General features: G+C 43.9%; 1 protein-coding gene and 1 pseudogene across 3 annotated transcripts in view; one reads left to right on the plus strand and one right to left on the minus strand.

Annotated features, from left to right (window-relative positions):
• ZNF148 (zinc finger protein 148) overlaps positions 1–7,997 on the minus strand; it is a 150,282-nt gene extending 142,285 nt beyond the window's left edge. For 2 of the 3 annotated variants that reach the window (XM_003275554.3, XM_003275551.4), the window contains exon 1: positions 7,751–7,997. The gene's annotated coding sequence lies outside the window, so the exon portion shown is untranslated. Of the gene's footprint in view, positions 1–6,875; positions 7,464–7,750 lie in introns of those variants that run through there. The other variant, XM_030801508.1, reaches the window with a different exon arrangement.
• A 13,777-nt stretch (positions 7,998–21,774) lies between these two features.
• On the plus strand, positions 21,775–21,873 carry LOC115832191 (annotated as a pseudogene).
• Positions 21,874–22,706: the final 833 nt, after the last annotated feature.

A 22,706-nucleotide genomic window follows, 5' to 3' on the forward strand; every position in this document is an offset into this window, starting at 1 on the left:
TGACTCATGCTCTTCTCTCATGATGGCCAAGTAATTTGTGGGGTACAGGCTCATAAAAGAACAACTAAAAGTTACACTATACAAAGATGGAAAACAGACCCCATAGTTGTTTCAGGGGGCTCAACATCTACCAACAAATGTGAATCTGAAAGGAACAAACCAGTAGGAGTAGCTAAAATGAAACAGGCAGAAAGCATTTAGACAAAAATAGATCCAGACTCTAGGTTCACTTTAGGGCTGCAAGAGGAATTTGGAGTCATTTAGTTCCTCTCTGAGATCCCTAAGGAATCTTTTCAAATATAAGTATGGTTCACTTAAATCATTTCACCAAACCTTAGCCAATGTTCATTTCTCCATTCCCTGAACTCCTACAGCACTTACTGTCTGTAAAACTCATTTGTGAACTTAAACTATCTTGCTCAAGGTAATAAAATTATTAACAAACATACTCAGAATTTATTTCATCTGAGAAAAATGAGTTTTTTTAAAAATTTATTTACACATTCAAATCAGTATGGTCCTCTTTAAAATACGTTACTTTGGAAGGCTACCACTTACTCATTTATTCACTCCATCCATCCAACCATCTGATGCACTCAACCAACATTTACGTAGTGCCTAACTACATGTGAAGCTATCACCCCTGTTCAAAATATTTCCAACTTCCTCCTTGGGAGTGTTCTCAAAATCAGCTAATAAGTCAACCAAGAAAATGATTCCCATTTCTGTGATTAACTGGATTTAAGGCAAAACTATTCTTCATTCACTCTATTTGATATTGACTAACCTTCAGCATTTCTAAAAATCAAAATTTCAAAGTAAAAAGATCTGTCATCAATGAGACCATTCAGAATAAGATTATACCATGTATTATTTAAAAGTGTGCCTCTTGGCTGGGTGCGATGACTCACGCCTGAAATCACAGCACTTTGGGAGGCCAAGGTGAGTGGATCACTTGAGGCCAGGAGTTCGACAGCCTGGCCAACATGGCGAAACCCCATCTCTACTAAGAAATACAAAAAATTGCCAGGAGTGGTGGTGCACACCTGTAGTCCCAGCTACTCTGAGACTGAGGCAGGAGAATCGCTTGAACCTGGGAGGCAGAGGTCGCAGTGAGCCAAGATGGCGCCACTGCACTCCAGCCTGGGTGACAGAGAGAGGCTCCATCTCAAAAAACAAACAAACAAACAAACAAAAGTGCGCCTCTTGGGCTTGGTGCAGTGGCTCACGCCTGTAATCCCAGCACTTTGGGAGGCTAAGGTGGGCGGATCACCTGAGGCCAGGAGTTTGAGACCAGCCTGGCCAACATGGTGAAACGTGTCTCTACTTAAAATACAAAAATTAGCCAGATATGCTGGTGTGTGCCTCTAGTCCCAGCTACTTGGTAGGCTGAGGCACGAGAATCAGTTGAACTCTGGAGGCGGAGGTTGCAGTGAGCCAAGATCGCGCCACTGGACTCCAGCCTGAGTGACAGAGTGAGATCCTGCCTCAAAAAAAAAAAAAAAAAAAAAAAAAAAGCCATAGAAGCCTGGAAAGAACATTCTAGGGTCATTTTAATACATTTCCAGATTTCCCACACTAAAACTCTCCAGAAGACAAAGAATACTGCAATCTCAAAAAAAAAAAAAAAAAGTGTGCCTCTTGAAGGGATTATGAACTCCTAGCAAACAGGGACCATGTTTCACTCACCTTTATAGACCCCTTCCCCCAACAGCACACACTAGATACTCAATAAACATGTAAATTGTATAGAATTGTACTCAGAAGTTAATTCAGAAAAGGTGTTCCAAAAACATTCTGGGCCGGGCGCGATGGCTCACGCTTGTAATCCCAGCACTTTGGGAGGCCGAGGCGGGCGGATCACGAGGTCAGGAGATCGAGACCACGGTGAAACCCCGTCTCTACTAAAAATACAAAAAATTAGCCGGGCGTGGTGGCGGGCGCCTGTAGTCCCAGCTACTCGGAGAGGCTGAGGCAGGAGAATGGCGTGAACCCGGGAGGCGGAGCTTGCAGTGAGCCGAGATCGTGCCACTGCACTCCAGCCTGGGTGAAAGAGCGAGACTCCGTCTCAAAAAAAAAAAAAAAAACATTCTGAACACTGCTACTGAAAATGACCACCAAAATATAAAAATTCTTATCTGGAGATATAATTTTGATATTTGTTTTTAAAAATCAACTTTCTGAAATCTTATACCATTACTGAATTATTTCACAACTGTCTTTCTCTCTCAAAAGAATGTAAATACTACTTTGGGAGGCCAAGGTGGGAGGATCACCTGAGGTCAGGAGTTCAAGACCAGCCTGGCCAACATGGTGAAACCCCATCTCTACTAAAAATACAAAAAATAGCCGAGCATGGTGGCACCCTCCTGTAATCCCAGGTACTTGGGAGGCTGAGGCAGGAGAATTGTTTGAACCCAGGAGGCGGAGGCTGCAGTGAGCTGAGATCACACCGCTGCTCCCCAGCCTGGGCGACAGAGCAAGATCCCATAAAAAAAAAAAAATTGTAAATACTATAAATTCCTTGAGAGAAGAAGCTTATCTGTTATTTTTACTATCCTAAAAAAGAATTAAATCAGACAGTCCTAAAACAGTCATTTATGCCTGAGGTAAAAAAAAAAAATCTAAATTAAACCAGCACCCTGCTACAGACCAGATTTTACTCCAGATTAAACGAGCTTCAAATTTAGAAGAGACCCCTTGGTCCCACCTCTTCCAAGTTGTTACAGAACCATTGCAATTCCATTCTAATCCAGTCTGTCTTCTTCCCTTAAATCTAAAGGTCCTCTCCAGTCAAATATCCCTTGTCCTTCATGCTGTCAAACATACACACACACAGTTTTGTCTACAATACCCCCATAGTACTCAGCAATTTCATACAATCCCACTATTATCGCTAATAGTGAACACTACTTTCTATCAGTCATTCAACAGGTATTTATTAAGCACTTAAGAATCAACCTGCTGTGAGTTTCCCTAGAGATTACAGGAAGTCTCTGCTCTAGAACAGGTTACAATGTACCATTTGCAAAACAAAAAGAATAATTGTCACAAACACAAAATTTAGCAATACATAAACTACATGTGAATACTGTTACTACTGAAAGTAAGGAAGACTCTCAAGAGTTGCCATTACTTAGACTCCCAAAAAGAAGTGGAGTAATATCTTTCTAATCTCCCAATATCCACCACAGTGATTTGCACCTCATACACAAATTTCAAAAACACTAATATTTTATGACTCTAAACTAACAGAGGACATCGAGCCCAGTATAGTTTTTTCCTACCACATTCCCAACATATTCGTGACTTAAACATGCTAATTTCCTTAAAAATGACAAAAATTTTAGTCTCATCACCATAAGGTAAACCTCCTTGACATTAACTATATCCAAATCCCCCTGGAAATTCTCTACCTTTTCTTCAGCCTCCTCAAAATGTATCACCACCTCCATCAAACCCTGTTCCTCATCCTCATCCTCCTCTTACCACATTTCCCCATCTCTCCCTACTACATCCCCCCAAAAAACACATGTACACGCCAATCCATTCCCTCCTAAAAATAAAAACATAAGAATTGTGGCCGGGCACAGTGGCTCACGCCTATAATCCTAGCACTTTGAGAGGCTGAGGCAAGCAGATCGCTTGAGCCCAAGAGTTCAAGACTAGCCCGGGAAACATGACGAAACCCCGTCTCTATAAAAAATACAAAAAAAATTAGACGGGAGTGGTGGCGCATGCCTGTATTCCCGACTACTTGTGGGGCTGAGATGAGAGGATTGCTTGAGCCCAGGAGGTGGAGGCTGCAGTGAGCCGAGAACATGCCACTGCACTTCAGCCTGGGTGACAAAGTGAGACCCTGTATCATAAAAAAAAAAAAAAAAAAAAAAAGGACAGGGCGAAGTGGCTCAGGCCTGTAATCCCAGCATTTTAGGAAGCCGAAGCGGGCAGATCATGAGGTCAGGAGATCGAGATCATCTACAGTGAAACCGTGTCTCTACTAAAAACACAAAAAATTAGCCAGGTGTGGTAGCAGGCACCTGTAATCTCAGCTACTCAGGAGGCTGAGGCAGGAGAATTGCTTGAACCCAGGAGGCAGAGGTTGCAGTGAGCCAAGATCGTGCCACTGCACTTCAGCCTGAGCAACAAAGCGAGACTCCGTCTCAAAAAAAAAAAAGAATAGAAGCCTAGAAAGAACATTCAAGGGTCATTTTAATGCATTTCCAGATTTCCCACACTAAAACTCTCCAGAAGACTGTCAAAGAATACTGCAATCAGGCTGGGTGTGGAGACTCATGCCTGCAATCCCAGCACTTTGGGAGGCTGAGGCGGGTGGATCACGAGGTCAGGAGATTAAGACCATCCTGGCTAACATGGTAAAACCCCGTCTCTACTAAAAATACAAAAAATTAGCCGGGCGTGGTGGCAGGCGCCTGTAGTCCCAGCTACTTGGGAGGCTGAGGCAGGAGAATGGCATGAACCTGGGAGGCAGAGCTTGCAGTGAACTGAGATCGCACCACTGCACTCTAGCCTGGGAGACAGAGCAAGACTCTGTCTCAAAAAAAAGAATACTGCAATCTGGTAACTAATTCCAAGATGAACAACTATCATTGTCAATCAACTCCTCTTCATCTCTAGCAAGCAAATCTTATGCTGCAAAGATGGTTCCTACAACATGGTCTTTCTGATAGGTCCATCCAAACTTCCCTTTATCATCTCATCCAGCATTTTTAGTCTAATTGTCAATGTTCCTTCTACTTCAGGAAAGCCATACCTAGGCTAAATCCCTATAATACAATGGGGAAATCAAGAGATACAGCCTAAGATTGTTGGATTCTAAAATCAAGGTTTAAGCATATTATTTAAAAATATAAACACACTGAATAAAATAACTAAAATAAATATCAAAGGTCAGAAAGGAGGAGAAAGGGGATAATGTCAATGACACATTCAGAGACGTCTTCTGACTCCCTGACAATGTCATTTTGATAAATCAAGAAATAATATTATATGCCCATTACTTGGAGACATGGAAAAAAACATGTTAAGAAATACAAAATTAATGCTTAGAAGTAGCAGCCTCAGTAAAGTGGAACTGCAATACAGGTGAGACAGGGGCTACTGTTTTTCATTGTAAGTTCCCTCAGAACAATTTTATAATAAAAGGGTAGAGGCCAGGCGCAGTGGCTCACGCCTGTAATCCCAGCACTTTGGGAGGCCAAGGCGGGCGGATCACCTGAGGTCAGGAGTTCAAGACCAGCCTCACCAACATGGAGAAACTCCATCTCTACTAAAAATACAAAATTAGCCAGGGGTGGTGGCAGACACCTTTAGTCCCAGCTACTTGGGAGGTTGAGGCAGGAGAATTGCTTGAACCCGGGAGGTGGAGGTTGCAGTGAGCCGAGATCACGCCATTGCACTCCAGTCTGGCCAACATAGTGAAACCCCATCACTATGTGAAACCCCACCATGCAAGGCTGGTGTCGAACTCCTGGCCTCAAGTGATCTGCTCGCCTTGGCCTCTCAAAGTGCTAGGATTACAGGTGTGAACCACCATGCCCAGCCAGGGCTTTTTTAAACATAGTATGCTGTACTCAATTTTATTGTCATCATGGCATGAGAGGGCTAGTCTTCCTTCCCTTTTCCCTCACCAGCACTGTATATTATCTGTTCTTTTAATTTCTGTAAGCAGAATGCACTTAAATATGTTATTATTGTCTTTCTACTCTTTTAAAAAATTTATTTATTTATTTTTTTTGAGACGGAGTTTCACTCCTCTTGCCCTGACTGGAGTGCAATGGCGTGATCTCGGCTCACTGCAACCTCCACCTCCCGGGTTCAAGCAATTCTCCTGCCTCAACCTCCCAAGTAGCTGGGACTAAAGGTGTCTGCCACCACCCCTGGCTAATTTTGTATTTTTAGTAGAGATGGAGTTTCTCCATGTTGGTGAGGCTGGTCTTGAACTCCTGACCTCAGGTGATCCGCCCGCCTCGGCCTCCCAAAGTGCTGGGATTACAGGCATGAGCCACCGCACCCGGCCGTATATAGTTTTTTCTTAATAAAACGTGAATAATATCCGGGTAGTTTTTAAGAGTATGGTTCTAGCCCAGAGTTCCCTCTTGTAAATCTGGTCTGGTGTGAGCTCAGCAAATCCAGAGACAGCTTGGTTCATTTCCTGACATAGAGATGCTAATCCTCCCTCCAACCTGGCTCTAGAGTCATCCAGTCTCCTAGGTTCCCCTAGACCTTCTGATAACTAGTCCTGACCTCCTTGCAACCTAAAACCAAAACAGATATTCTAGATCCTCCATTCTGCAGGCCCACACTTTGCTGGCTGATACGTTTTCTTCAATACCATCATGCCTGAATGAGAGTATTCTCTCACTGGAGAACTCCCTCACAGTTCACATCAGGAACTGTGAATGGCAGAAGATCTCCCACCAGCCACAGATTTATGGAACCAATCCAGCCAACTAATTTGAGCTACAAATGAAGTATCCAAAGAAGAGCCACCAAGCATGTCTTCCCCCAACCATTAATTATAATCTTGTGTACTGCAATCCAGGCTGAATAATACAGCACCAATTCTCCTGGACCAGATAAACTGGGCAGTGAAGAAAAACACCAAGTCAATTAATTTCCATTCCAGCGTTTGCCAGGATAGTATTTACCCAACCTCTGGTAAGTGTTAATACTTCAAATTTTCTAAAATCGAAGCTCCATGGCCTAAGGAATCCCCACAGGCCAGGCCCTTTCTCAAGGTCTGCTTCAGAGGTTCTCATACTCATTGGTGCATGTCTAAAATGTCACAGACCAAACTACAGACTAAAATCTAATTCTCAGTGACCCCAACCACAGCCCAGACCCACACTTACCAGATGTCATCTACTGAAGAGCCCACACAGGTTCGGAACTAGGCCATCCCGGCCCATCTGGAATAACTCTTCAGTCCTTAGGCCAATATTTATTAATTATACTACATCTGTCTATTCTATTATGCATTCCCTGCATCTTCTCTACTATTTAGCACTCCTTCTTGCTTCAAACGCGATCCTTTCTATTCACGGGAACTCCCATCTCCCTTCTTTCCTTCCCTGAGAAACGCTTCAGTTCTTTCCATCATGAAATACCTAACGTATCTGCACAATGAACACCCCCCAGAATCCTCAAGACTCCTCCACAGCCACCTCCCCGCATTCCTCCACCTCTCCGGCATCTTTCCTCCGGCCCCTCTCCCTGTTCGCACTCCCACTACGTTTCCTGCAAGCATTCCCTTTTCTCCAACCCCTGCCCTTCCCTTCTCCCAAAGAGCACACTCCGGCAGCAACAGTGACTGAGGCCTGCGGTGCATAAAGCACTGCACCAGGCACGGTGGACAGAGCCCTGGTGTCTCCCTAGCCTTTTCACACCCACACCCAGCACCCTCCGGCCTCCCCGTGCAAACATCCCACCTCCTCCCCTACCTCTGACACCCGCCTCCAGCCTCGGAGGCCGCCTTCTCGCCTCCGCCACCCCCGTCATTATCCCTCCTCAACCCCCCAACCCACCCTCCGCGCCCTGCTTCCTCACGTCCCCCAGCCAGCCCCAGCGTTTCCCTCGGCCTCGGCCGGCCCCCTGGCCACCCCCAGCCTCGCCACGGCTCGCTCCCCCCGGGGTCAGGCCGTTACCGCCGCGCGCTCCCCCCGCGCGCCGCCCCCTCCCCCTCCCCCGCCCTCCCCCGGGCCCGGGCCTGCCAGGCCGAGCGCTTTACCGCGGGCGGGCGCCGAGTCGCGCGGTCACCGACTGCAGGCGGCGGCAGCTCCAACCTTTCTAGGGGCCTTGAGAGGAGGGGAAGGGGGGAGGGGGGAGAACTTTTGCTGTGGCAGCTTCGGCAACAGCTCCCACCCCTGCGCCTTTCTCCTCTTCCTCCCCCTCCTCCTCCTCTTCCTCCTTCTCTTCCTCCTCCCAGAGCAGTAGAGACGCAGACATGCCGCAGCTAGAGCGCCGCCGCGGTCGCCGCCACTGCCGGCCCGGTGCATTGTGGGAAGCCCCGCACACGGGAAGCGCTCCGCGGCGCTCGCCCTCGTCTGGCGCAGAGACCTGGCTGGGAAGACACAGCGTGGCTTCGATTCCGGCGCCTGCGTGTCACCAGCCCAGGGTGGCCGTGGAAGCTGGACCCGAGCCGCAGGCCCCCCAGGCTGGGCCCGGGAGGAAAGCGGTTTGAAAAAGATCGGAACTGAGGAACTCTAATTCCCTGCTCCTTCAGCCTTAACCAATGCCTAGCGCTCGGGGAAGTGGAGGATTCGGGGATTCAGGAGCGTTTCAGGCCTGGGGAAATGGAAGGGTCGGGGACCTAGGTGAAAGGTTATTTGCCAGAAATGTCTTGGCTTTTTCATTTATTCTGTCTTACCTAGCCCTCCGCCGCCACCTCCAGTCGTTGGCCTCTACCACCTTCAAATGCCACCTTTTCCGGAAGATGTAGCCCTGCGCCCTTGAAACTGGCAAACCCTATTATGTCTGCAAGCTGAGATGCAGGGTGTGGGCATAGAGACAAATCAAGAGATCCGGCTCTGGACCCTCTTGGGCAGAACCTTGCCCTTCTCATTTCACCTGAAGCCCAAACTTTGTCTGTATGGCAAAGACTTGGTAATGATCTCTGTAGAGCTAGGATTACACAGTTTTCTCATCCTTTGGGGGTCCTTTAGCCAAATTGTGACCTCCTTAATGGTGCCTGCATCAGGTAACATTAGGCGCCCTGAGGTGCTTCTGCATACTGCCATCGTTTACAATTACTCATCTTTGTGTACCCACCCTAGCACAAGGTCAGCCATATAACATAAAAGATGCTCAGTGAATGTTGAGTAATTGTGAGCATCTGGAACTTGCCGTGGGATAAAACGCCTTCATTGGGATTTCTTCATAATAATATGAAGATTCCATTTAGCGCCTCTCTGCAATACTTAAACGTAACTTGAGGGGAGAGGGAAAAGAAAAGGCATGAAAATATCTATAGAGCCATTTCTGGTGTTCTCCTTCCCTTTTCCACACCCGCCTTTCCACCCCTTGCCAACTAAATGTTCATTTGAATAGTGCTTTTTGGCAAAACTCCAAACTCCTGCATTATGCACTTGTGATGACACTGAATTAGATTAGTGTCTGCAAGGTTAATGTTCCCTCAGGCATTAAGTAAACCGTGATGCCTGTTTAGAAATAGCTAAGGCCCAGAGGTTCAGCTTAATTTAGACACAGATAACTAAGAGCAAGAGTAAACCACAGCTCCACAATCAACTCTCTCTGTGTGCTTTCTCCATTAAAAAATATAAATTTTAATAAGATGACTGCACATATTCTGAATGTTAATTACAACAAAACAATGATACAAGTTAGAGCCAAGGGACAGTTATCTGGAGGACAGCCTTCTGGCAACTTCTAGCACCTGCAATGGCATCAAATTCAGATGTCATAATGAAAAACACCTCTGGCAGCAAGAAAGCCGACTCTCAATATTAGGCAGTGGGAAAACTAATAACTGAAAGGGGCTCAAGGCCTGGAGGTTACATCCAATGGGCTAGGATTGATTGGTTTGCTATTAGGAATAGATCTAGTTCTGTGCTCAGCAGCCTAACAAGCGATAGAGAAATGGCTGTCTAAAATGGGCAGAATAAAGAGAACTACAGGGGTAGTAACAGCAGAAGCCATGGTGAGGAGCAAGCTTAGGTCCTTTATAAGTTAAACTGGAAAAACTTCTCAGCTGCAGGTTGGCTCTCCATCCTCCTCTTGCTCACTTCCCTAAACACCACCCGTAGGTACTCAGCCTACTAACTTTTCCTTTTTTTTTTTTTAACTTTTTATTTTGAAATAATTATAGACTCACAAGAAGTTGCAAAAATAGTCCAGAGTCCCATGCTTTCCCCAATGGTGACTCTTATAAAGCTCTAGTAAGACATCAAAATCAGTGTCAACCTAAATAACAGAGAGGCTTTCTAAAAGAAAATAATGTTTATGTGGGAATAGAGCATTGCAATGAAAATATACACGTCATAGTTAACTGTCTGCATATTCAGGGATGTAAAGGAAGACAAAGGTGTTTAAAGGAAAAAATGGAAAGGATTACATAATTGTTTTGAAATAATTATCCTTGACTACAAAGATCAATAACAAGGGTGACGCCAGTCCGAGGATGGACAGGCATTTGCTGGGGAGATGTCCTTGCAGAAGTATTTTTTGTGTAAGGTTATGATGGCCTTTGTGCAAGGTTGTGGTTTTTGCAGTCTTTTTTTGATAGTTTTTGTTATCAGGTATACAAATGTAAGAACCCTCTCTTCGTAGCCTTCCCTAGCTCTGTTTGTCAGGGTTTCTTAACGTTAGTAACTCCATTTTGATTGTGACGACTTTCACACCAGGAAATTGACAACGGTACATTACTGCTTACTGTAGACTTCAGAACTTATTACTTGCCATTTTCTTAACCTGTGTTCTGTTGTGTGTGTGACGGGGGGCGGGGGTGGGGGGTCGGGGGTGGTTCAATGCAACTTTACCTCACTTACAGATCCTTGTAACCACTCCTATAATGAAGACATAGAACTGTTCCATCACCACAAAAGAACTCCCTCATACTACCTTTTTGTATTCACAAATCCCTCCGCACTGCAACCACTCTCCCAACTCCATGCCTGTCCTCTAGTAACCGCTAATCTATTCTCCACCTCTATACTTTCGTCATTTCAAAAATGTTATCTAAGTGGAATCATACAGCATGTAAACTTTTGAGATTGATGTTTTAACCTAAACATAAAGGTCCACAGCTCAAGCAAATCTAAAGGGCACAGCCACTTCCAGCTGATGGTTTCCAAGAGGGAATGTAATATTTAGGAAATCAAGAGAAGTCAGGAATCTGAGTTTTGGGGTGAAATCTCCCAAATATTAAATGTTGACAACTCACTCCATTTTTTTTTAAGAACATAAAAGCATGTCAGACAAAACATGCCTGTGGAACAGGTTAAGCCCATAGCCCCCAGTATATCTTCTCTGATGTGACCTAACCCATAGAGGCTGGCACCGCTGTTCTGACGGGTGAGATTCTCAGGGACTCCCAGGGCCTCTTTCTTCTGGCTCTGGAATTAGTTCTGAAGCTTTGTCTTTGCACTCCTTCCAGGAGAAGAATGTACTTCCATCTCTTTCCTGCTTCACCAGGTCTTCAGACCCTCCTCTAGTAATCTCTTTCCTTCCTTTTTTCTAGTATTCTCAGATTCAGGACTAGATGGAAGTTCTGTCTTCTCTATCCTTATGGCTCCCTGCAGCACTAGCCATTTGTCAAAGCTGGTTCTCCCTTAAGGATAAACTTGTCCTTTTCTTTGCAAAACTCTAAATTCATAGCTTTGCCACAGATTAATCCACAAGAACCTGCCTCTACTGCGTCTCTCCTACTGTACCCAGAAAAATACGGCTTTTCCTGTTCCTAAAGGAGTTCTTTTGCTGCGACATCTCCCCCTGAATTCCTGCTTCAGATATGCTTCAGGCCTGGGGAAGTGGAAGGGTTGGGGACCTAGGTGAAAGGTTATTTGCCAGAAATTTCTTAGCTTTTTTGTTTATTCTTTCTTACCTAGCCCTCCGCTGGAGGGCAAAGGGCATCCCAGATCACTGATATATTCTAAAACTAATGAATAGTCTACTGTCTCCTACTTAGGATATAGAGTGTGGGTAATTTCTTGAGTTTGAGACAAAAAACCCTGCACCTCTTAGAAACATCTAAAGAAGGTACTAGGTCGCACTAAAGTTCATCAGCTGTGAGATAACTGTGGTTTAGAGGGGCACAAGGGAAGACACCACTGAAAGGCCAAGATACATAAGAATGAATGAAAATGAGGTCTTGGGCCAGGATGATATTAGTGGGTAAGGAAAAACTAAAATAATATGAGGATAATATCTACTAATGCCTAGAGGTTAGTCTGGTGATTAAGTCCACAGATTCTGCAGCTGAAGCCAAGTGAAGTCAGGGTTTGAATCCTGACTCTACCACTTACTGGCTTTGCAATCTTAAGTTACTTAACCTGTCTGTGCTGTCAAGTGCCACATCTAACAAATGGAGCTAAGAATAGTACCTTCTTTTTAGGGATATTATGGCTATTAAATATTAACATAGAGTAGTTTAATGTTTATTTATTTATTTATTTTAGAGACAGGGTCTCTGTTGCCCAGGCTGGAAGGCAGTGGTACAATCATAGTTCACGGCAGCCTCAAACTCCCAGGCTCAAGTGATCCTCCCACCTCAGCCTCCTGAGTACCTGGGACTACAGGTGTGCACCACCATGCCTGGCTGATTTTTGTATTTTTTGTAGCAATAGGATCTGGCAGTATTGCCCAGGCTGATCTCGAACTCCTGGCCTCAAAGCGAGCCTCCCAGCTCGGCCTCCCTAAATACTGGGATTACAGGCATGAACCACCACACCTGGCAATGTAAAGCAGTTAGAACAATCACTGACACATAGTTAAATGTTCTATGTGGTGTTGATATTGTAGTTGCTATTATTACTATTTAAAATAACCTAAAGGTAATACTGAACCAAATTTCCTAAAAATAAAATTCAATAGAGAAAAGACATCAGTTTCTACAAGTGGATTGGGGTGAGGAAAAAAACAGAAACTATACAAGGACAAAAAAAAAAGAACATGATGAGAGAGGTGATTTAGGTGGGAAAATACCTTTCAGAATGTTTACCATGGGGAATAAAAAGGGTAAAGAATAGGTAGATGGCACTAGGAAAAAAATTAACCTGCAAAAAAAAGTGCTATTATTCAGATATTTTATTTCTGAGCGTAATCTTTGCCTCAACAATTTTATAAGGCTGATGACATTGGTCTATTGTAAGGATGCTTGCTACTTTCTATCCAGCCAACACCAGTGAATCAAGTGCCTACCTCTTCTTTCCCAAAGTTTAGCCAGAATGAAGACAAGTTAACTATTCATGTATTAAAGCTGTGGGTTTTCATAAGAAAGAAATAATAACAATTTTTACCATCCCAGAGTGTTCAGAGATCTCACAATTTGCTTATTGCCAAGATAGTGCAATATAATGCAGAAATGATTTTTTTTATTTCTTGTTTTTACTCTCTGAATATGATTTGAATTAAAAAGCATGTGAGAATTCTGGACTCATCAAAGTATATCAGAACTACCCTGTTATATGTAGTAATTCAACACAGAGAAAAAGCGTTCATTTTCCCTCCATTACTATCTTTCTAACTTGCCAATATTCGGCTTAAATATTTATTTAAAACCCACATGCCAAGAGCTACAAATGGCACCACAAAAGGGGTAAAACAGATACAGGATTGCACTAAAGCCCATCAGCTGTGCAATAACTATGGTTTGGAGAGACACAGGGGAAGATACGGGGAAAAGGTCAAAACAGGCAAAGACACAAGAATTAAGCACTGGGGTTAAAGCTGTTTTACCTTTTCTTTCCTACTTGATTTTTCACAAAGGCAACCATTTTACACTTCCTGAAGAAAAGTATGTAGCTATGTAAGAACACAGTGTTAAGGTTCAAAGAAGACTAAGACATGTTCTACGTTCATGAGAAGCTGTAAACTAAGGGAGGAGGCCGGGTGCAGTGGCTCATGCCTGTAATCACAGCACCTTGGGAGGTGGGAGGATCGCTTGAGCCCAAGAGTTTGAGGCCAGCCTGGGCAACATAGTGAGACTCCATCTCTACAAAAATCAAAAAATTAGCTGGGCATGGTGGCACATGCCTGTAGTCCCAGCTATTTGGGAGGCTGAGGTGGGAGGATCACTTGGGCCTGGGAAGTCGAGGCTGCAATGAGCTATGATCACAACATTGCACTCCAGCCTGGGCATACAGAGTGAGACCCTGTGTCAAGAAAAATTTTAAAAATGAAATTAGCCAGGTGTGGTGGTGCATGCCTGTGGTCCCAGCTACTTGGTGGGCTGAGGTAGGAGGGTTGCTTGAGTCTGGGCAGTTGAGGCTGCAGTGAGCTATGATCACCATTGCACTCCAGCCTAGGTGACAGAGCAAGACTCCATCTCAAAAAATAAATAAATAAGTAAATAGATAATGTTGCTAGGGTGAGAATGAGCCCTCACTTCTTTCAGTTGCTCAGGCTTAGGTTTTGAATACCTACTATGTGTCAGGCAATGAGCTGAGTGTCAGGGATATTCAGTCCATTGAGAAATCTGTACATCTTTTATTCATCAAACAAATTGTTATCAAATGTCTGGTACTATACTAAGTACCAGAAATACTGTGGTAAATAAAATACTCTTCTAGCCCAGAAGCTTACAACCATCAGTTGGTGGAGTAAAACAGGTGAATAAACTGCTTCACTGCAGGGTGATACATTCTAATAAAGAGATGAGCACCGGACGCTGGAGGAGGACACTAGAAGAGGACCTGTGCAGCCCCGGCCCAGGACAGCTTCCCCAACATGACATTTTAGCTGACACATGAAAGGGGGTGGTACTGGTGGAGCCCTGAGCAGGGGAAGGAGATGGCATGTGCAGAGTCCTAGTGCCAAAGAGAGCTCAGTGTGTTCAGGGACCTGCGAGTCGTTCCGAATGAATGCATGCAGGAAGTGGTAAAAAAGAAAAAAAAATGATACTGCAGTGGAAAGCACCAGCAAGCTCCAGAGTGCCTTGTGGACTTAGTTGAGACATCTGACCTTCCTTTGTCCCAAGAACAGGCTATCCCAAAGTGTGGCTGGATGATAAGATCTTAGATGGTACACAGAATACTATTTTTTTATTTTCGTAGTTAATGGAGTGAACATGCATAGAAGATATATAGATAGATAGATATAGATATATTTCATACATGCAACACATTGCTTATCTTATATCATTGCTTAGGATGAGGTTGAATTCAACTGACAGAATACTACCTAGATTATAGTTGGTACATGAACAACCATGAATGACTGTTGTTTGGGCAAAAATGCCTGAGGCTGACAGATTGCCACGGAAAGCTTTTATGTAGGGAAGTCACATAAGAATACTTCTAGGTTAGAAGGAACACTCTGGTTGTGGAGAATAGATAAGGACAGTATTTGCCAAACTTCTAGTTAAGTCGCATGAGTGGATTCTGATATCAAATTTAAAGTTGTGTGGAGTGCAGTTGTGCACACCTGCAATCCCAGCTACTGGGAAAGCTGAGGTGGGAAGATTACTCGAGCCCAGGAGTTCAAGAGCAGCCTGGGCAACACAGTGAGACCCCATCTCAAAAAAAATTTTTTTTAATATTCTTAAAGTAACTGGAAGAGTTTTTTTCAGTAAAACACAATAGGATACAATAAATATTATCAGATGGTTTCACATACAATCAGATGGCATCACACATAACAATACGTTTAATTTTACATATGCATCTATAAGCATGTATGCGTGTGTGTAAGTGTTACTAGGTTACAGCACAAAATATTTTTCTTACTGTGGGTCAAAGTCAAAGAAAGTTTAAAAGTCACTGGAAACAGACCAATTAGGAGTCTGTTGCAGTATTTTGTTCATTCAATTAGTGTTTATTGAGTACATATTATGTAACAGGTGCTATTCTACGCACTGAGAATATGGCTGGTGAACAAAATTGATAATGTGCCTGATCTCACAAGGTTTACACTTTGGTGAGGAGAGGATACAATAAGCAAGTAACCAAATAAGTTCCTAAGACAACTTAAGAGAAGTGAAGTTCTTTAAAAAGCAATAAATCCGAGGGAGAAATGTAGGCTCCACACAGGCTGGTCTCTTATTGTTTCTTTTCTTTTTTACTTTTTTTTCATTGCCATGTTCCAAGCATAGAGAATAGGAATAGTGCTTAGAACATAATAGCTGCTCAGTAAGTATTCGTTGAATGACTGAATGAATGAATCATTCAATGAAGGCTGCTGTTGGCTTGACTTAGGTAGTTACAATAGAAATTAAGAGGACTAGATGGATTCAAGATATATTTAAGAGGTAAAATAAATGGGGTTTAGTGAGAAAAGTAGGATTTGGGGGTTAAGAGATAAAAATAAGAGGAATAGTTTCTCTACAACCTACTCTAAAGATAGTAACCAGAGTGATCATGTGATTTCTCCACTGCAAACCCTCCCACAGTTTCCTATTGTACTCAGAGTAAAGCCCAGGCTCCTTACAATGGCCAGGAATGCTGTCCATGACCTGGGCTTGGGTGCCTCACTAACCTCATCACTAAAGATCTCCCTCTGTCTCGCTCTGTTCCAGCCACACTGGCCACCTTGCTGTTCCCCAAACCCCCAGTTAAGGCACTGGTCAAGGCATTTGCACTCACTGTCCCCTCTTGAAATGCTCTTCTCCCAAATATTCACATAGCATAGACCTCTCTTCAAGTGTCTCCTTCTTGGAGAGGTCTATTCTCACCACCTAATATTACAACTCACGTACCGTGACATACATTCTTCTGCCTGCTCAGTTTTTCCCCACAGCACTTATTGTGAGACGTGTGTATGGGTGTGTGTGTGTGTGTGTGTGCGCAGCACTCTAACATACTATTATAGTCGATTATCCCCATTGTCTCTCTCCCACAGGAATGTTACTATCCATGAGCCTAAAGCAGTTTGGCACATTGTAGGTGCTCCATCAATATTTGCTGAAAAAACAAAGACAACTCTCAGGTTTCTGGTTTGAGCAACCGGGTGATTGTGGCTTACTGAGGCAAGAAACACAGAAGGATACAGGGTCCGATGGGCAGTGACAAGTTCCTTTTTTGATGTGCTGAGCCCGTGTCTTGTGAGACCAATGTCCAGGTGGGAATTCTCTTTAGGCAGTTGAATATATGGGTCTGGTCCTCCAAAGAGCCACAGATATAAACTTGAGGGATCACTGGCTTATAGATGGCATTTGAATGGATGAGACCAGCAAGAAAATGTATACAGAGATGAAGAGAAGACCTTGGAGAAACAGCAGGAGCTGAAAAACAGCAATAGTAGAAGAGCCCACAAAGGAAAGAGAGCAAGTGACGGAGTTAGGATGAAAAGCAGTTGTGGAAATTCATGGGAGAGTAGTTTTAAGAAGGGAGGTATATTTATTATCTATTCCTGTATAAAACTTATTCCAGCCTCATAACTATATATAATTATTAGGTGTCAGTTAAAAATACATTTTAAGTCCAGGCGTGGTGGCTCACGCCTGTAATCCCAGCACTTTGGGAGGCTGAGGTGAGAGGATCACTTGAAGTCAGGAGTTCGAGACCAGCCTGACCAACATGATGAAACCCCAACTCTACTAAAAATTAGCCAGGCATGGTGGCGGGCACCTGTAATCCCAGCTACTCAGGAGATTGAGGCAAGAGAATCGCCTGAACCTGGGAGGTGGAGGTTGCAGTGAGCCAAGATCGTGCCACTGTACTCCAGCCTGAGTGACAGAGCAAGACTCTGTCTCAAAAATAAATAAATTTAAAATAATTACCCCAAAATTTAGTGGCTGAAAGCAAAACACATTTATTATCTCACTGTCTGATAAAACACACTCTGTCTGTCTACACTGTCACACAGAACACTGCTAACACCAGGTGTACAGGGGTTTTTCCACACTGAAAATTCTCTGACACCAGTTGGGTGTCCTATAATTCAATTCTGACACTATCTACCTGGAGTTTGGGTCAGATCCCACAAGTTAAGGGCTCAATCCCACAAGACTGCTCCCACCTAAAATGCCAATCTCAAATCCAGGCCTCTTGTACTTCTGATCCACCCACTATAAGTTGGGGTTTCCCAAGACCCTCTCCTCATGTGCAATAATTTTCTAAAATGGGGCACAGAACTCAGAAAAACACTTTATTTACGATTATGGTTTATCATAAAGGGTACTGTTAAAGACAACTAAATATGGCCTGAGAAAGATTCCATACTTCTATATTTGAGTCCTTGTGGTTGAACTGTAACCTAGCTTCATAGTCAGACAAAATTGAAAACCTAACTTAGGAGTGGCCGGCCATGGTGGCTCACGCCTGTAATCCCAGAACTTTGGGAGGCTGAGGTGGGCGGATTACTTGAGGTCAGGAGTTTGAGAACAGCCTGGCCAATATGGTGAAACCCCATCTCTACTAAAAATACAAAAATTAGCTGAGCATGGTGGCGTGCGCCCGTAGTCCCAGCTACTCGGGAGGTTGAGGCAGGAGAATTGCTTGAACTGGGGAGGCAGAGGTTGCAGTGAGCCGAGATTGCTCCATTGCACTCCAGTCTGGGCATCGTGGCGAGACTCCATCTCAAAAAAAAAAAAAAAAGAAAGAAGAAAACCTAACTTAGGAGTATGTGCCTGTTACAATAACTGAGTCTTGGCCAATCCCAGCGGCCATACTTCATTCAAAGACTGCTAAGTGTTCAAACTGTGTTCCAATAAGGCAAACGCCAACCTGTAATCGATCCAGCTGTTTCTGTACCTCACTGCCGATTTCTGTATGTCATTTCCTTTGTTTTTGTTTTTTTATTTGTTTGTTTTGTCTATAAATCTTCTTCCACCATGTGGCTGCACTGGAGTCTCTGTGACTCTGCTGTGATTCTGGGGGCTGCTTGATTGGTGAATTGTTCATTGCTCAATTAAACTCCTTTAAATTTAATTTGGCCGAAGTTTTTTTATTATTTTTTTTTTTTTTGAGATGGAGTCTCACTGTGCGGCCCAGGTTGGAGTGCAGTAGCACAATCTTGGCTCACTACATGAAGTTTTTTTTGTTTTTTGTTTGTTTGTTTGTTTTATCAGAACAGATGAACAGCCAGATGAAGGGATACATGGGGTGTAGTCTGGAAGGATCCCAAGAACAGGAGCTCTGTCTCTGTGGAGTTGGGGTCCACCACACTCCTGTTGTCCTACTATTATTTTTTCAAAAAGCTTAATCTCTAGCCCCTTCCAGGAAGTCTGTTGGTAGGCCTGAAAGTTTTAACCTTGTAATCACTTGGTCTTTCTGGTGACCAGCCCCATCCTGAGGCTATTAGGGGCAAGTTACCTCATTAATGTAAACTCAGATGTGACCAAAAAGGGTTCATTATGAATAACAAAAGAAACTCATAAAATACCAAGGGCTTTAGGAGCTCTGGGCCAAGAACCAGAGACCAAGACCAAATATGTTTCTTGTTACACCACATGCTATTCCTGTGGGTACAGGGTCTTGCGCTGTCTAACTGGGTCCTCTGTTTTAGGGTCTCTTACAAGGCTGTAATCAAAGTGTCACTCAAGGCTGTGGTCTCATCTGCAGGCTTCTCTAGATAGTGATCCTCTTCCAAACTGTTGGCAAACTGTTTCAGTTGTTGACAGGATTCAGTTTTCTAAGGACTGTTGGACTGAGGGCCTCAGATCTTTCTCATGGGAATTTCTCTATAGGGCACCTCACAACATGGGAGTTTGCTTCATTCACCAGAGCAAACCTGAAAGAAGAATCCAAGAAAGAGTGTGAGCAAGTCTTCTATAACCTCATCTTGTAAGTGCTATGTCATTCCATCTCACTTTTGTCTTATTCTAATCATTAGAAGCAAGATACTAGGCTTAGCCCACACAAAAGGAAGGGATTAAAAAAGGGAGTGAATACCAGGAGGTGGGGATCACTGTGAGCCGCTTTCAAAACAGCCTCCTACAGAGGATGTGTCGGTAGCGTTAAAAGTCATAGAGTGGTCAAGCATCCAGGACATTTGGCAACAAGGAGCAGCGTTTGTTATTTTAGAGAGAGCTGGCTTAGCAGAGGGTGGAGGCAAAGCCAGATGATGAAGGTCTGAAGAGTGAATCAGAATGGAAGAAGCAGAGGTGGCAAGCACAGACAATTCTTTCAAGAGGCTTAGATATAAAGGGAAGGACAGTGATAGAGTGGCTGCAGGAAGGAATGGAGTCAAACCCAGATAGCGGTTTATTATTATTATTATTATTATTTGAAAGAGATTTAAATGCATTTAAAAGTTATTGGGGGCCGGGTGTGGTGGCTTATGCCTCCCAGCAGTTTGGGAGGCCAAGGAGGGAAGATCACTTGAGGCCAGGAGTTTGAGACCTGCCTGGGCAACTTAGCAAGAACCCTGTCACTACAAAAAGTTAAAAAAAAAGGTAGCCAGGAATAGTGATGCATGCCTGTAGTCTCAGCTACTCGAGAGGCTGGGGTGGGAGGATCACTTGAGCCCAGGAGGTGGAGGATGCAGTGAGCCAAGATTGTGCCACTGCAGTCCAGCCCAGGAGACAGAGTGAGAGCCTATCTCTAAAGAAAATAATGAAAATAAAAATAAATAAAAGTTATTGGATAGGTACGTGTAGAAAAAAGAGATTAAAGAAAGAAACTGGACCCCTTCCTTACACCATATACAAAAATTAACTCAAGATGGATTAAAGACTTAAATGTAAGACCTAACACCGGCCGGGCGCGGTGGCTCACACTTGTAATCCCAGCACTTTGGGAGGCCGAGGCGGGTGGATCACGAGGTCAGGAGATCGAGACCACGGTGAAACCCCGTCTCTACTAAAAATACAAAAAATTAGCCGGGCGTGGTGGCGGGCGCCTGTAGTCCCAGCTACTCAGAGAGGCTGAGGCAGGAGAATGGCGTGAACCCGGGAGGCGGAGCTTGCAGTGAGCCGAGATCGCGCCACTGCACTCCAGCCTGGGTGAGAGAGCGAGACTCCGTCTCAAAAAAAAAAAAAAAAAAAAAAAAACCTAACACCATAAAAACCCTAGAAGAAAACCTAGTCAATACCATTCAGGACATAGGCCTGGGCAAAGACTTCATGTCTAAAACACCAAAAGCAATGGCAACAAAAGCCAAAATAGACAAATGGGATCTAATTAAACTAAAGAGCTTCTGCACAGCAAAAGAAATTATCATCAGAGTGAACAGGCAACTAACAGAATAGGAGAAAATTTTTGCAATCTACCTATCTGACAAAGGGCTAATATCCAGAATCTTCAAATAACTTAAACAGATTTACAAGAAAAAAATAACCCCATCAAAAAGTGGGCAAAGGATATGAACAGACACTTCTCAAAAGAAGACATTCATGCAACCAACAGACACACGCAAAAATGCGCATCATCACTGGTCATCAGAGAAATGCAAATCAAAACCACAATGAGATACCATCTCATGCCAGTTAGAATGGCGATCATTAAAAAGTCAGGAAGCAACAGATGCTGGAGAGGATGTGGAGAAATAGAAATGCTTTTACACTGTTGGTGGGAGTGTAAATTAGTTCAACCATTGTGGAAGACAGTGTGGCGATTCCTCAAGGATCTAGAACTAGAAATACCATTTGACCCAGCAATCCTATTACTGGGCATATACCCAAAGGATTATAAATCATTCTACAATAAAGACACATGCCCACATATGTTTATTGCTGCACTATTCACAATAGCAAAGACTTGGAACCAACGCAAATGTCCATCAATGATAGACTGGTTAAGAAAATGTGGCACATATACACCATGGAATACTATGCACCCATAAAAAAGGATGAGTTCATGTCCTTTGCAGGGATATGGATGAAGCTGAAAACCATCATTCTAAGCAAACTATCACAAGGACAGAAAACCAAACACTGCATGTTCTCACTCATAGGTGGGAGTTGAACAATGAGAACACATGGACACAGAGTGGGGAACATCACACACCGGGGCCTGTCAGGGTATGGGGGGCTGAGGGAGAGATAGCATTAGGAGAAATACCTAATGTAAATGACGAGTTGATGGGTGCAGCAAACCACCATGGCACATGTATGCCTATGTAACAAACCTGCACATTGTGCACTTGCACCCTAGAATTTAAAGTATAATAATAATAATAATATTTTTAAAAGGCAGTAGAGTGCGCACTTCAGCAGCACATATACTAAAATTGGAACGATACAGAAAAGATTAGCATACCCCCTACTAGGCCTGGCTGGGTGTGGTGGCTCATACTTGTAATCCCAGCACTTTGGAAGGCTGAGGAGGGAGGATCACTTGAGCTCAGGAGTTCGAGACCAGCCTGGCAACATAGTGGGACCCCATTTCCACAAAACAATAAAAAATTAGTGGGGCATGGTGATGTGAGCCTGTAGTTCCAGCTGCTTGAGAGGCTGAGGTGGGAGGATGGCTTGAGCCCAAGAGGTCAAGGCTGCAGTAAGCTATGATCACGCCACTGCACTGCAGCCTAGGTGGCTAGGTGAGACCTTGTCTCACAAAAAAAAAAAAAAAAAAGGTGTATGAGGTGGTCATAGGCCTGAAAAAAGGGGCCCCAAGCACAATAGAAGCATTAGGCAAAGGGGCAGAAGAGAGGACAAGGGTAGATGGAGGTCAATCCGTGGAAGTGGTGGCAGGAAGTCAATAGATGCTTTTATTTCCTCTGTAAACCACGAGATCACCTGCTGAGAGGAAGCAGGAAGGTGCTGTGGTAGGAAGTCGGAATAGTTTGGAGAAGGTTTGAAATGGCTGCATTCAAAGGGGAAAATAAAGAGATTAAGAGCAGCTTGAGGACTCTGAAATTAGACCCATAAGGAGCAGCTTGTTACGTCACTTTCTCCAGCAGCATCCAGCAGCTCAGGTGGAATGTGGGAAGGCCAACAAATAACCGCAATAAGCTCAAGGTTTCCTAAGGTCAGCATTGCAAAGAATATGGGTCAAGGAAATCAATGGCACTGGCAAAAGGGACAGACCTGTGGTCTAGCCAGAGAGGAGAGAAATCCCATTCAGAGTGCGGGAGAGGATGGGGCTAACGGGAGATAATAAAAGGGCCAAACCCTCAATACAACTGAAAAC

Source organism: Nomascus leucogenys, chromosome 21, assembly GCF_006542625.1.
Source record: "Nomascus leucogenys isolate Asia chromosome 21, Asia_NLE_v1, whole genome shotgun sequence".
NCBI lineage: Eukaryota > Metazoa > Chordata > Mammalia > Primates > Hylobatidae > Nomascus > Nomascus leucogenys.